The sequence below is a fragment of the Atractosteus spatula genome, chromosome 14, assembly GCF_055471065.1.
Source record: "Atractosteus spatula isolate fAtrSpa1 chromosome 14, fAtrSpa1.hap1, whole genome shotgun sequence".
NCBI lineage: Eukaryota > Metazoa > Chordata > Actinopteri > Semionotiformes > Lepisosteidae > Atractosteus > Atractosteus spatula.
This window is the reverse complement of record NC_142719.1, coordinates 11,243,452-11,256,938: the sequence shown is the minus strand read 5'-3', so window position 1 is coordinate 11,256,938 and position 13,487 is coordinate 11,243,452. Positions and strand designations below refer to the sequence as shown.

At 42.1% G+C, this 13,487-nt stretch overlaps 1 long non-coding RNA gene across 1 annotated transcript; it reads right to left on the bottom strand.

Moving 5' to 3' along the window:
- Positions 1-473: 473 nt before the first annotated feature.
- On the bottom strand, positions 474-11,273 carry LOC148820625 (uncharacterized). Its single transcript, XR_016094093.1, has 3 exons — positions 11,158-11,273; positions 9,558-9,687; positions 474-3,486 (listed from the first exon to the last, which is right to left on the bottom strand). It is a non-coding gene; the product is annotated as an uncharacterized LOC148820625 (long non-coding RNA).
- Between the last annotated feature and the right edge of the window lie 2,214 nt (positions 11,274-13,487).

Here is a 13,487-nt window from a genome sequence, read left to right as displayed (position 1 = left end):
GTGCGCAGCACAGTTGCACTGTGATTTGTGATTAGTGATTTATTCATGTTTGAAGTCAAGGTTTAAGAGTCATTCTGTTTGACCACTGTCAATCCAGAATTTAGGCTGTTATTGCTCCTTCACACAAATTCTCTCCTTGCAGGCTCCTCAGGCAACTGGAACTCCTTAGTAGGCACACACCTGTGAAAGGTGGGGACTTTTAAATTATCCATCTAGTTCATTCATTACAAGATTAATGTAAAAACAGAACCTTGTGCTCCCCCTGGACCAGCAGAGGTAATGATACAAGAAAACATGCCAGTATCCTCTTCTTGACACAAAGACCAGACCTCATTAGAATTAAAAATTATGCTTTTCATGTCTGAATTTGCTGGGACTATAGACCTGGCCTTTTGATTAAGACTCCTTTTTCAGCATGAAAGCAAGTGGATATGTATAGTGAAGAGTAAAAAAAAAACACCACTGCAAATGTCTGTGAAGTTAAATACATTTATTGCACGTTTAGCAGCAATACAAGCACAACTCACCGTGTCAGTGATTTCACTAGGCTCAGGCACCAAACTCTAAAGTGACTGCAGTTTTCACAGCACAGCCACATAAACACAGCATCAGGAGAACACTCCAAAGAATATTCACAGTGTCGCATGCTACCCTGTAACATGTACAAACTTTGCAGTAAATTGAGTTCCCTCTTTTCTTGACTTTGGCTCAGCTGAACATGTAATAAAAATTAAGAATGACAGAAAAATTAAAACCCTGAACATGGCAACTCCCCTCTGAACTTCTGCACATTTGTAATAAGGTACAATTGTTCATAAAGTACTCATGCTTAGTTATGTTGCAAAATATTTTCGAAATCCACACTTCAGCCTCTGTCTTCAATGAGTCTGGCTGTGGAAATCTTGCTTTTGGTTTTTTTTTAGATGGCACTTCCAGCATTCTGTTCAAAACAGTATCCTCCCCCCAAAACACACCTTTTTCTGGTTCCGTCTTTAATGGTTAATAATATAAAGGTTTGAGCATGGTGTACTTATCAAAATTCAGATTGACTGCATTGTACGGTATGTTGGCTTTGATATTCAGCACCTTGGTAAGCTTCAATCTCATTATTTTTGCTTGTTATTGTTAACAGTGAATCCCTTTTTTCTTTACTATTGAAAAATAAAATCCACAATGATAAGTCAACAGCAGTTCGGTAGTGTCCTACTTTTGAGAACTGTTTTCATCTCCTTGTATCTATGGCTTTCTGGGTGGCTTATGTAACTTACCCACTAATACTGCTGCGGTCACATTCCCAGAGAGATTTGATTTGCCCAGTGATCTGTAACTAGGCGAGACAGACTGGGCGGCAGAGTACGGCACGTTTTTTCCCCGAATGAGGACTGCGCCTGTCACAGAGCATCACATCCGCAGACTGAAAACGTGCGCTCTCAGAGCTGGATAAAAACAAAGACATCTTCCAGGCCAGTCCTCCCCCCTCCCCTCTCTGGCCTCTGGCTCCAGACATGATCTGTGCTGAAAACACACAACCTCACGGGTTGCCCTCCTGTCACTTTCCCATCCTATCACCTCTTTCGCTGCTGGGTCTTCCTAAAATAACAGCCCAGAACCACACTGGGAATTTTCTAAACAAAGAGAAGTAGGCCCTGACTATGCCAAAATGGAGCACAGCTAACATCACAGCATTTTGTCGGTCAGGTCTTTATTTTTCACAGCTAAACGTCCGATATGCAATCTTTTCTCACCGATGAAATGGTCTGCTTCTGAATTCCTTAATTTGAAAAGCAAATCATCAAAATTGGAACCACCAAAATTACCATCCACATGTAATAGAGAGAGGATATTTAAAATGTTTCCATTTAGAATAGGATCATCTGTCTGTCTTCCTTTTACTTCCCATATTTGGTTCTTATTTCCTCTATCCATGGTAGTACAGAGCTACCAGCATTAGCCTTCAGATTTACCTTACCAATACGATCATAAAACATGGCCTTGAAAACCACAGCATCCTTTACAAAACATATTCAGTTCTATCTGCATTCATGTTTCTTTCTTCTAAGCCACCAGGTTCACATTTTGTTGGCAGTTCCCACTTTGAATGGAGTTACTTCTGATTAAAACTACTAGGTCTCACAAATTCCTGTTGTGTACCACAGCCTGGCCATAATGGACAGGAACAGGCATAAGAGTCTGGCCTTCAGCACAGGAAGTGGTTCAATATCCGCAAGCTGAAATGGCACAGTGTTTTTGTGGCTGTGCATAGGCTTCCTAAAGTAACACAAGTATACCTCTAAAAGTTTAGGAGGAATAAACCCTTTTCATAACATTTTGTAGGATTCTGATTCCAGAAATCTGCTCCAGACTACAATCTGACTTAAACAGTAGCCTTTCTCTTCCAGATCACATAATTTTCAGTGTTGTACATACTGCTTGCAAACTCTATTACTTGAACAAACATTGGTCACTATTGTTCTTAAAGTTCTAAGCAACTATCTATACATTTATACCACAACCTAAATCCCTGTTACAAAACCAAAGAGTCACAATGCACTGTGAAGTGTGACAGGTTTTTACACATCTAGATTGTACATTATTGTACAAGATCTTTAATTTTACTCCACAATTAATGCATTACAACAAAATATATTTTGACTGAATCCCTCTTGAACCCTAAAACATTACAAACAAATTTCAAAATTCTTAAATGTGTCGTAATAGTCTTGAAAAAATGCCTCTCAACAGTACTGTAGAATTGACTGCGCTGGAGTATTCACAGAGATAAACTAGTTTCATCGATACACTGTTAAATCTCAAAAGTGAGGTTTCTATCCTGCTTTATAATAAAGAAATGACCTGATTTAAATTAGGAAAATAAAGCCAATTAAAAAAAAACATCACGTGGAGATGATATGTTTCTTTTGTGTGGTTGTAGGCCTGGTTTTCAGTATGAAAGTGTTTAGATGTTTAGATGCATGATCACTTAATGACTTACTGGCCAAAGTAACTCAGGCAGATTGCACTGCCGCAGCCTGTATGTTAAACTTGTATATCTATTCCACTTTCACTTCTGGATCTGCAACACTGGCAATTTTAACACAGCTTGGCAGACTGAAAATCAGGCCGTCATACTAAAATGCTGGGATTACAAACCTAGATGTGGGAATACAACAGAGCCCAGATCAGGGGATTTGGAACTCTGCCCCTTCCTGACAGCAGATCTGTGCTGTACTGCCCTGTGTGACCCATTTTGCAGCACATGTGTTGGCGCTGCACATGTGTGGATGTGGCATCTCCCCGTCTGTGTTCTTCCTGCGTCAGCTCCTAGTGCTCCTGGTCCTCTCAGTCTCCCGGCTCCGTGGCGACCACCTCCGTCATCCTGCGGGTGCTGTAGTAGGACAGCCCCAGCCCCATTATGGCTAACATCATGGCTATCTGGTTGACCATGCGGTCCTTCGGCTGCATTTGGACTTCTCCAGCAACCTGCCTCTGGAACAACGCAAGAGAGAGAGCAGTGGAGTCAGGCAGACGTCTGGCCTGTTCCCCTTTGTTCTCCCACAGGTGCGACATTGTACAGCTGATGACATCATTCAGCCTTTGGCAATGGCAGCTAAGACAACTTATTTAGATTTACTATCTGCACACATTTTGGTTTTACCCCCCCACAATTCACACCAGCTACTTTTCATTTTCTGCAGCCCTGCATGAGTAAGGATAGGTCTGTTTCAAATCAAACAGCAGGAGTTTTCAGGCTTCCAGAGCCGTTTCTGATGCAGTTTTCTATACAGATCAAGCCAGCCCTGATCTCTAAAGCGTGCGTCGCCAACTGTGCATGCAACCAGCATGAAACCAGTGCATATAAAAAAGTATCAAAGAGGACCGTGTTATAGTGCTGTGTTCGGGGACGACGTGATAATATTAACCCTGGGATCAGAGTGAGAAATAATCAATTGCCAGTTCTTCATGTGCTCATTCCAAACTTTAGAAACACTAACGGAAGTGTACCGTATATGCCATTCACCAGGAAAATGAAATGGAAAAACTTGTTTTTTTGTGCAAAGAGTGAAATGGCCTGCCAGTGCCTATCCAGCAGCACACATACAGTATACAGTCACCATCATGGGTATTAGGACAGTGAATAATAGCAATTTTTGTGTTCAATCCCTCCAATTCGGGTGAACACAGGTATTGAGACAATTGGCTGCCAGGTATTTGTTATTGCTTAAGTGTTTCCTGTTGCATTGATTGAGTACAAATAAAAGAGCTGTAAATGAGCAGTGTTGGATTTAGCTTTTGCTCTACCCTTTGGTGTTTGCCTATAGAGTTAGTAAACCTAAACCGACATGATCACTAGACATTCTGTTCTTTTGCCTCATGATTATCTTTTCATCTTAAATCTGAATTGCTTGTGTATACAGCAAAAACAGCCATTTTGACTTCACTGTCCCAATACGTATGGAGGGCACTGTACTGTACATGGCCCCTCTGGCCATTTTAAGATCTATCCAACGAAATTGCTCATACAGAAATCTAATTTATTGCATCTCCTTCAGAAAGCCTGTTGCCATTTACTGTACGTAGTGAAACAGGAACAAGACTGTCAGAGGAGTGAGGATCATTTGATATTTGCTATTTTAAGATACCTATTTGAAAAATCTATCAAATATCATCCGTAAACTAGCTTGACACATCCCCTCCAGTCCTCGGTACTTGTACTTTCCCATCTTTCCTTTCATTGACAGATTTCTGCCTTCCACACTGCCCCTGAAATTCATCTCCCACATTTCCATGTTTAGTCTCCATCTCGACTCTTGCTCACTGTCGTGTTTGTCTTCTTTGTTTTCCTTTCTCTCCCCATTTACCTCTTATTCCTGCTCTCATTTGCCCACAAACCTGAGAAAGTCCCCCAGCAGAATTGTTTTTTCCTTCTCTTTGAAAATTTTCAGTTAGAAAGTTATGTCTTCTAGTTCATAAACAAAAAAAAACAGCCTGGTGCAAAATGGAAACACAGTCAATTAAAAGATTGCACGGTTCCGAGCATGCATTAAATGAATCATCACCCAAGGCATATAGACGCACGCAAGCAGCAAAAAAAAAAAGTCACGAGTTCTGACTGTTTTGTTTCCTTTCTGACAAGACCCGGTTAACTGCTGCATTAAATATTGAAGAGGAAATTAGGGATTTTGATGGGCTCAGTGCACGCAAGCATGTGAACTCTCTCCGTGCTTGCCTCTGAAAGGAAACAAAACAGAAGATGGGAAACTCAAAATGAGAGACCTCCTTCGCTGAACTGCAATTCACAGCTCCCCAACATCTGTTTGATTGGATGCAGCCGAGTAGTGACTTCAAAGCTGGATCCTTGGCAGAGGTCTGAGACAAATGCCATCAGCTCCCATTACAGCAGGTACAGGGTGCCTGGCATTTGTTTATTGGGAAAAAGAGCCCTGGACACAGAGACAAATAAAAGTATCGCTCTAAAAGACTGAAGCCAGGGAAGAAGCTCACACTCGACCACTTTTGATTGGGTGCCATGACACGGGAGTACACAAATTGGGCATTTTAGAGTCTATGACTATGGACGTTCTTCATAGCTTCTTCTTCTAATTCAGTTGTGAGGTAGCTGGAGCCTATCCCACCAAGCAACAGGCTCAAGGCAAGATACACCCTGGACAGGACACTACTTTAAATTAAAGTAGACTTGCTGTTTCAAGAAACTGAGAAATAAATACTTGGCAATTTCCCTTTATACTGTGACTTCCAGATATACTCCCACCACTGAAGAAACTGAGCCTTTTAACTTTTGGAAAGGTGTTACCTAGATACAAGAGTTTTTGAAATTTCTGGGATATCCCTGTATATCTGTGTGAAGCAGAGGTAATCAGGTCTTCGGTGAGGAAGCACAGAGTTCATCTCTTAATGGGATAACAGTGGAATGTGTCTGTGTCAGTACAATAAGATTCCTTTCTTGCTTATTTTTATTCTTGCTTTATGAAAAAGGACGGTGTATAGAGTACAGAACAAGGGGGGGACATCAAACATTCGTTCAGACTTTTGGTTGTTTCATTTAGTTTAATTTAAAAAGCTTTTTCTGGATCAAAGCTCCCACTAGCTACGCTAATAAGAACTGAGAGATATGAATTAAACTCAGCAGCAGTTATATAACCAAGCTCATCGTGGCTAAACAGGGACATGATTAAAAATATACATTTCTGCTCAGTCTTTGAGGATGAATGGAGATTATATTAACTGCTCAGAGATGTGATATAATTAGATGCTATACTGCACACAAAACAGAAAACCAGGTCAATTGTCTTCAGCCATTAAATACACATACTGTACAAACTGTAGTTTTCTAGAGGTGTTTGAAACTGTTACCCACCCCCCATACCCCACACTTCAACACATGCATAGTCCCTTCTCAAACAGAAAATCCTAAAACACACGTGGGGCCCACAAAACTCTTTTCAGACGCTTTTATCCAAAGTCACTCAGGTAAACTGTTGCACTGACAACTGCTCTGGAGTTACTGATTACCTGATATCATGTATATGTCTCCCCCTTTTGCAAACTTTCTTATGTTCTTCTATTACTAATCCAGTAACAACTGGCCGAGCTGGATGAGCAGAATGACCTGCTCTTCAGTTGCAGACCGGCTTTGTACTTGTGAAGCTCAGAACACAAGAAGGTTCAGCAGTTAGTTCAAGAAGGCAAACATTAAAGACAGTGACATGAACCAGACTGTCATGGTAAAAAGCCCTTTTCTTTAACCACTGAGACACCATTTTTAATATTTTAAAACCCTATCTGTGTTGCATAATCATAACTTGTCTGTCAATTAATCAGCATAACAAAGGCCTCCTAACGTCAAGCGAGTGTCAGCAAACATCCATCTATCCATTTTCTAACTGCTTTATCCTGTAACAGGTCATGCTGAAGCTGAAACCTATCCCAGCAAACAACAGGCACAAGATAGGATTCACCCTGTACAAGACGCCAGTCCATCGCACAGCACAGACACAAACACACACACTTACCCTAGGGCCATTTTTGTTTCCCCTCAGACCAATTAACCTACCAGTATGTCTTTGGACTGTGGGGGGAAAAACCACATGAACCTGAGGAGAACATGCAAACTCCACTCACACAGCACCCCAGGAATTGAACCCAGGGCCCATGTGCTGCAAAGCAGCAATGCTAACCACTGTGGCACCCTGCAGTGGCACAGCTGTATCCCTCTGTTTGAAGGTTGTTGCCTTATCTACAAAATGCCTTAAAACTTTAGTTAAATTGGTACAGGACTGATTGGCCTAGATATTTCAGGGCAAAGGTTCTGCTCTGTAAATAAACACAAACATCTTTATGATTCCTGCTTATCTAGTGATATGCTCCGCACACATCCCTTAGTGGAATCAATGGATGAATTGATCACCCTGTGGTATAGTAGGAAAGGGAGGCTAATGTGATCAGATTTAATCATGTAGCATATTCCACCATTCGTGTGCCTTCCACATGGCTTCCACATGCCATAAAATCTTAAAATCAAATAATAAAGCTACTAAAATATTAAACATTGTAGCCAGTGCTTTTAATAAAAAATGGATTTCCTTAGCTTTCAGAGACTAGCCAATAAACCCTCCCGGATATTAAGATTTGTTGTGGTTTTCACTGTCTGATTGCTTTTTCACAGTGCGTCAAAGTTCTCTGACCTCAGAGCCATGGAGAGATTATTTTCTTTAATTCATAGAATTATATAAAATTAGAAAATAAAATTGTCATGTATGTTTTTCAATTTATAAAATTATTTTTGACCTTGAAAATGTTTTTTTTTTAAAAAAAGCTTTGGTTTGCTCTGCATATTCCTGGAGCCTGTCTGGTTGTCTCAGGTCTCTGAGCTACTTTATTAGAAGCACACGTATAACACAAAACCCAGAGAGTTGATCAGCAACATCAAATAATAAGCTGTAGGAAAAAAAAGAGAAGAATGACATTCTAAGAATGCAATCATCCTAGTTAAGGCTCTCTGAACTCTAGCCTTAAGTCATTTCATAGGCATTTGGATGTGTTCTGAAAATTCTCCAGAAACAGTAAACACATTTTTTAAAAGCTGAAGAGAATTTCATTGTTTAGATATTATATTAAAGAATTCCTGGCAAAACAACCCGGGTTAATTATTATTGCTGCTCCCATTAACAGCAAGCAGATGGCATCTTTTCTGATGCATCGGGCTTTTGTTTCATTTCCCCAGCATGTTGCCAGTAACCCTGTTTACTCATTCATTTATACCTCATATGAAACACTTCAATCGACGGAGCCCCTCAAATCTGGACGCAGGAAACAACACGGAGACACAACACTGGCCAATACTTGAACCACATCTCTGCCATCCGCTCTCCCTCTTCCTCTCTCTTGCTCCGTTTCTGGGATTTTTCTTGTTGCTACAACTCTGCATTATCTAATTGCTGTACGAGTCTTTTGTACAGTACAACCGTTGTTTCCAAATGTAAGCTTGCACAATTAGGTGTCAGCTATTTTATTCATAATGACAGCGGATCAGAAACACTGGCAGGTATGTTATGGTGTGTTATGGGCCTGAAGTCCCAGCTCCAGTGCCACGTCCTCCTGCTTTTCAGCCTTGAGGTGAAGACCCCCAGTCTGGTGGGACATTGTTTCTTGCATTTGATCAACTACCAAAGCACAACTTGCAACAGCTGTAAGATTTGAAGTAAGACTCCCTGGACACAGGTGTCAGCCCAGTAATAATAATAATAAAAAATAAAACATCTGATCAAGACGTGATCTTAAGATCCCTTTAACAACTGGTAAAGAAAAGACAAACTATTAAAACAGAGAACGTTTATCAATATTTCAATTTCATTTCATATTTGTCACCAGCCTGTTTTCGTTTAGATTCCTTTTAATTACACAGTGAGTTATAGTTGTGTAGGGAATAACGCACTGACACCCCACCACTCTCCTTTCTAGACAAAGGGAATCGGGTTCCACACTTGAAAGAGGCCGCCTCAAACCCTGGGCGCTTGCTCAGCCTGGTGGGAATACACAAGGACTAACAGCCCATCCACTAACAGCACTGCGCGGTCCAGGAGAGGAAACCAGGCATGGCTGGCTGTCAGGGAGACGGCGTTCTGAGTACAGAACACAAGGTCTCTGTCGAGGGGTTTGGAGCAGCTGGAAGCCATGTCTGAGTGTACAGGAGCCATTACTGCCCAAGAAAAGCAGGACAGTGTATTTCCAATGAACTGAACAGTGAACACCGGCTCATTTCCTTTCATTTCCAGGGGGGCCTTCAGTCTCCATGAAAGAGAACTGCCACTCCTTACAAGCAAACACATTGCTCTTCATCTCTGTCTTTATTTGACCTGGGGCGCACGCCCTTGATCCCCTTAAGAGCAGGGATGCGATTATTTCAGTATTAAAGGAACCAGTGCAGCGGGCACTCCTTGAATTCCTACGAAAGGGTTGGGACGTTCATGTCACATGGCACCATAACTAAGACCAGGAGCCCCAGCACGTCCCTTTGAATCTTCTACTCAAAGACAAACCTGCAAGAGGCGGAAGTATCCCGGCGTCAGTCTTCCCAGCCGGATGATCATGTTTGTGGGAATGTGCCGACTCAGAGAGCAGCGATCATCACTCGGCCAGCTCCCTCGTCCTCCCAACAAGGGACTCAGGCTATAGAGAAGTGCGGGATTAAAAAAAAAACAAAACAGCATTAGAGTTCCCGAGCTTCCAAAAATTCCACAATCCCCAGCCTGCCATGTTAGCCCTCCCCGACTCCAAAACTGATGCCAATATAAGTATAGTTGTAACTTACTAAACGCATTCATATCTATCCCGTCCTAAAACCCACCTGATGGAGAGATCAGCCCTTCTGATCTTATGAGCGATGGATTAAAAAATTATATTCATTCCGTGTTAAACAAAGGCTTTGAAATTATTTGTGCACAGTGCAGTTTTTAACCTAGCAAACCTTGCACCTCTTCTTGTGCCTCTAAAACACCCAACTGGGTCTACGGAATAATTTCAAGCACAATGCCAGAATGAACTGGTAGAAATTCTGCCCTGGGCTACAAAGAGAATTCTAACTTTGAACCGATAATAAGCACACTGAACTTTCCAGGCACATGTAACTGAGGAGGAAATGCTTTGTTTGGCCCCGAGATTTTCAATTACATCTGTTTCTGTTCTGAACCACATCTCACTGCCTGGGTTTAACATTTCTGAGCTCTTCTGAGAAATGCCTTTTTGTGAGGCAAACTATTCAAAAGCACAAAGTATTTTTGAGAGAGGGGAAACACGTTTTCTGTTCTTTTCTCTTTTTTTTGCAGAGGATTCTTTAAAACCACCTGGTATCCACTGACAGAGAGGGCTAAGTAAACAGTGGGGATGAAGGTGACTGCACTAAAAAGAAAATGGTCTGAGGAAGGAAGTATTTTGCATGTAATGCAGATCGAGACAGGTTTCTAAAGAAAACAGAAAAGAAAATCTTAATGTTATCAAGTTCGTCCATTCCCAATTGGAAAGCCACTAATATCCTGGTCAGACTCACGGAAAAGAGGAGCCCATCTCGGAAGCATAGAGCACAAGGCAGGACAACACCCTGAGCAGGACGCCAGTCCATCGCAGGTCAGACCTTTCTAACACAAAAACTCAACAATGAAGCTTAATCTGCAATGCCAGTCATATCCAAAAGAATTTACAAGATCAGGGGCAAGTGGCCAAAAACAGACAAACGCTTGATTTGTCGTTAGGAAGCCGGATCCGACAAGGAGTAAGAATGCTAACTCACACTGGCTGACTGATCCCCAGGGTACAAGCCCTGAGCACTCTCGACAGCAAGCAACTTTACACTGCAGACCTCAGCCTTCCGAAACACACGAATGAGAGCCTAAAAACGTTCAAAACAGCTGGTTCCCTCAGCCTTGGGCATAATGGGAAACGAAGAAGAAAAGAACCAGAAATCGGGCGACGATAACATCACCTCTTTCGTTCCCTTCCCCAGCCTTGTGGCACCCGTTTCTAAAGATTCAGAAAAAAAATTTCATCCTGGACCTTTGCACGAGAACCCTGAGGAGACTTTAAGAGAGTAAGCGATCAAAGCAAAGGTGTGGAGCCCCAGAGTCCAGCTAGCCAGATCCTCACCTCGTGCCCCGTCCAGGCTGAGAGATAGTGCTCCACGGACCGGGTACTGACCGCGCAAACCGCCTGCCGAGCTCCGCTCACTGTTCGACTGGAGACTGACAGTGCCTCCCTTGCTCTCTGCTCTTATACAGCCCTGCCCCGTCCAACCAGAATGACGGGATCATGGACTCGCACACAGGAACAGCTGTCGGCGCACATCACTCTCACAGCGTGGCTCCCCCTACAACATGATAAAAGCCTCCTAAACCTGTCAGGAGCGATTTGTGCATCTACTCAATGGGGTAAAAAAAAAGGGCTTGTGCTTAAATGCTGTTGTGCATGCCTCAAGCAACATGTGTGTCAATGTGTAGGGTTACATAAGACGGTTGAGACGGCCAACATGAAGTTCATAAAATAACAAGCAAACGACAACCACATTTTTTACAAAAACATTGCTTCCAAATTCCACATGCTTGTTACCTAGAGCACACGTGGCTTTATTGAAGGCTGAGTCGGGGGAGAGATTCTAAATTAACGATGCCAGGTTAATCAGTTTTATGACTGTGGATTGGCATTCTTTCTAAAATACCAGAGCAGTTGTTGGTGCAATTACATAAACTATTCATTAGTGTTATATTAGGTGTTATCACAGAAATAAGTTTTTGTCTCTTCCGTAGTGCCTAGTCAACCCCAGCAACTTTCAGCCATACTGTCTGCTCTGGTACTAATTTAACACAATAAGCCATCATAGCAAAATTCTCCACAATTAATGCAGTAACTATTGCAATACAAGAAGACTTTGATTTGTGTGATGCATGAAACTGAAAATAACTGAAAATGTGGCCTCTTTCCGATATTAAATCTAACTTTTTGTGCAACTCCAACTCCAAAAACTACATGACTTTTTGGAGTTGAAAAAATTCAAGCTTTATGGTTCCCTTCTAAAAGCTTCAAATCTACGTTTAGCGTTCACTTCAAATCAACACTGATATGTTAACAAAGACACGGTTGCCTAATATCTGAATTCCTTGCTGATTCACGTTTGTTTTGTGCTTATCTATGGACTTAAAAAGACACTTGAAAGTCAGAACAGTAGCATCTTTCTAGCTACAGCACTTCTTTCCATGCAGTATTGGGAAATCTAAACTATCCCCCACATTCAGTTCACTCAATAGCAATCTGAAAACATCCTGTTATGCTTTTCAATCTCCTCCAGCATATCCACACCCTCATTCTCAAAAGAGTGCCGTTGTTGAGAAGGACTCGCAGTGGCACAGCTCCATTAATCTTCTTCATTTTCTGCCTCTAAGGATCCTATATATCGGTCTTTCTTCAAATCTACTGACTTTTTGTTCCTTTCATAATCTACATGTTATATCTACCCTAGTGGAAAAAAACAGTAACTACAGACTTGGCCCTCTGGCAGGGCCTGCACAGGGAGAAGGAGGAAGGACAGACAGTCCTCTGATACACCTACTCCTCCAACTAGAGCAGTCCAGTTTCCCTTCCTGACACCTCTGTAAGAGCACTGCTGCCTGACCAGCCAGCGGACACTTCATGGAGAGCAGTGACCCCTGGCTAGCTGAAGGTCCACTCTACCTCAGTGGCACCCTGCACCCTGGTGAGTCCTATTCCCTGCGCGCCCAGTCCAGATATGGCTGGCCTAGGGCTCGAACCGGGATCCAGGGATGGTCAGAGCCACAGTGTTAGTAGCAGAGTCTCTCTGGTGCCCCTGTCAGACTTTTCATTTCATCTCTCGCTTCTGCTGTAAGTCATTAGACACAAATGTCACTGCAAACCATTACAAACCTGAATACAGTTTAACCGTCACCTTGCTTTTGAAATACATGTGTCCACTCCTCTTTGATATGGAATACTGTTTGCTGCACTAGGCCTTGTCAATGATGCCTCTTCTAAGCATCTCACAGACTTACTTATTCTCAGAAGAGTCAGTTAAGATGCTCTAGAGGATTAGCTAATTTAAGATTCAAGGTGTCAGTACTTATGTCTGAAACTAAATAACACAGGGTTACCCTTACTCTTTGGCAACACAAGACATTCCTCGTGGTAGCTAAACACACTAAATGTGCGCAGTTTATTTGCCCTTTCTCCAATGCTTTATATCACGCATTTGCTTTGCTGTCACGTTCGTATCATTTTATCTCTCTGTGCTTTGCAATCTTTCACTGTGATTTTTAGTTTGCTGTACTTTTACTCCCACAAGCCACACAGGAAGCATTTATGCGGGACTAGCAATCTCTGGCATAATTTCTGCGGTCCTAGCTCAGCTGATGCTACCATGGCAAGATGCCCACATCCTTTCCTACAGTAAATTTACAAACACCTTTCAG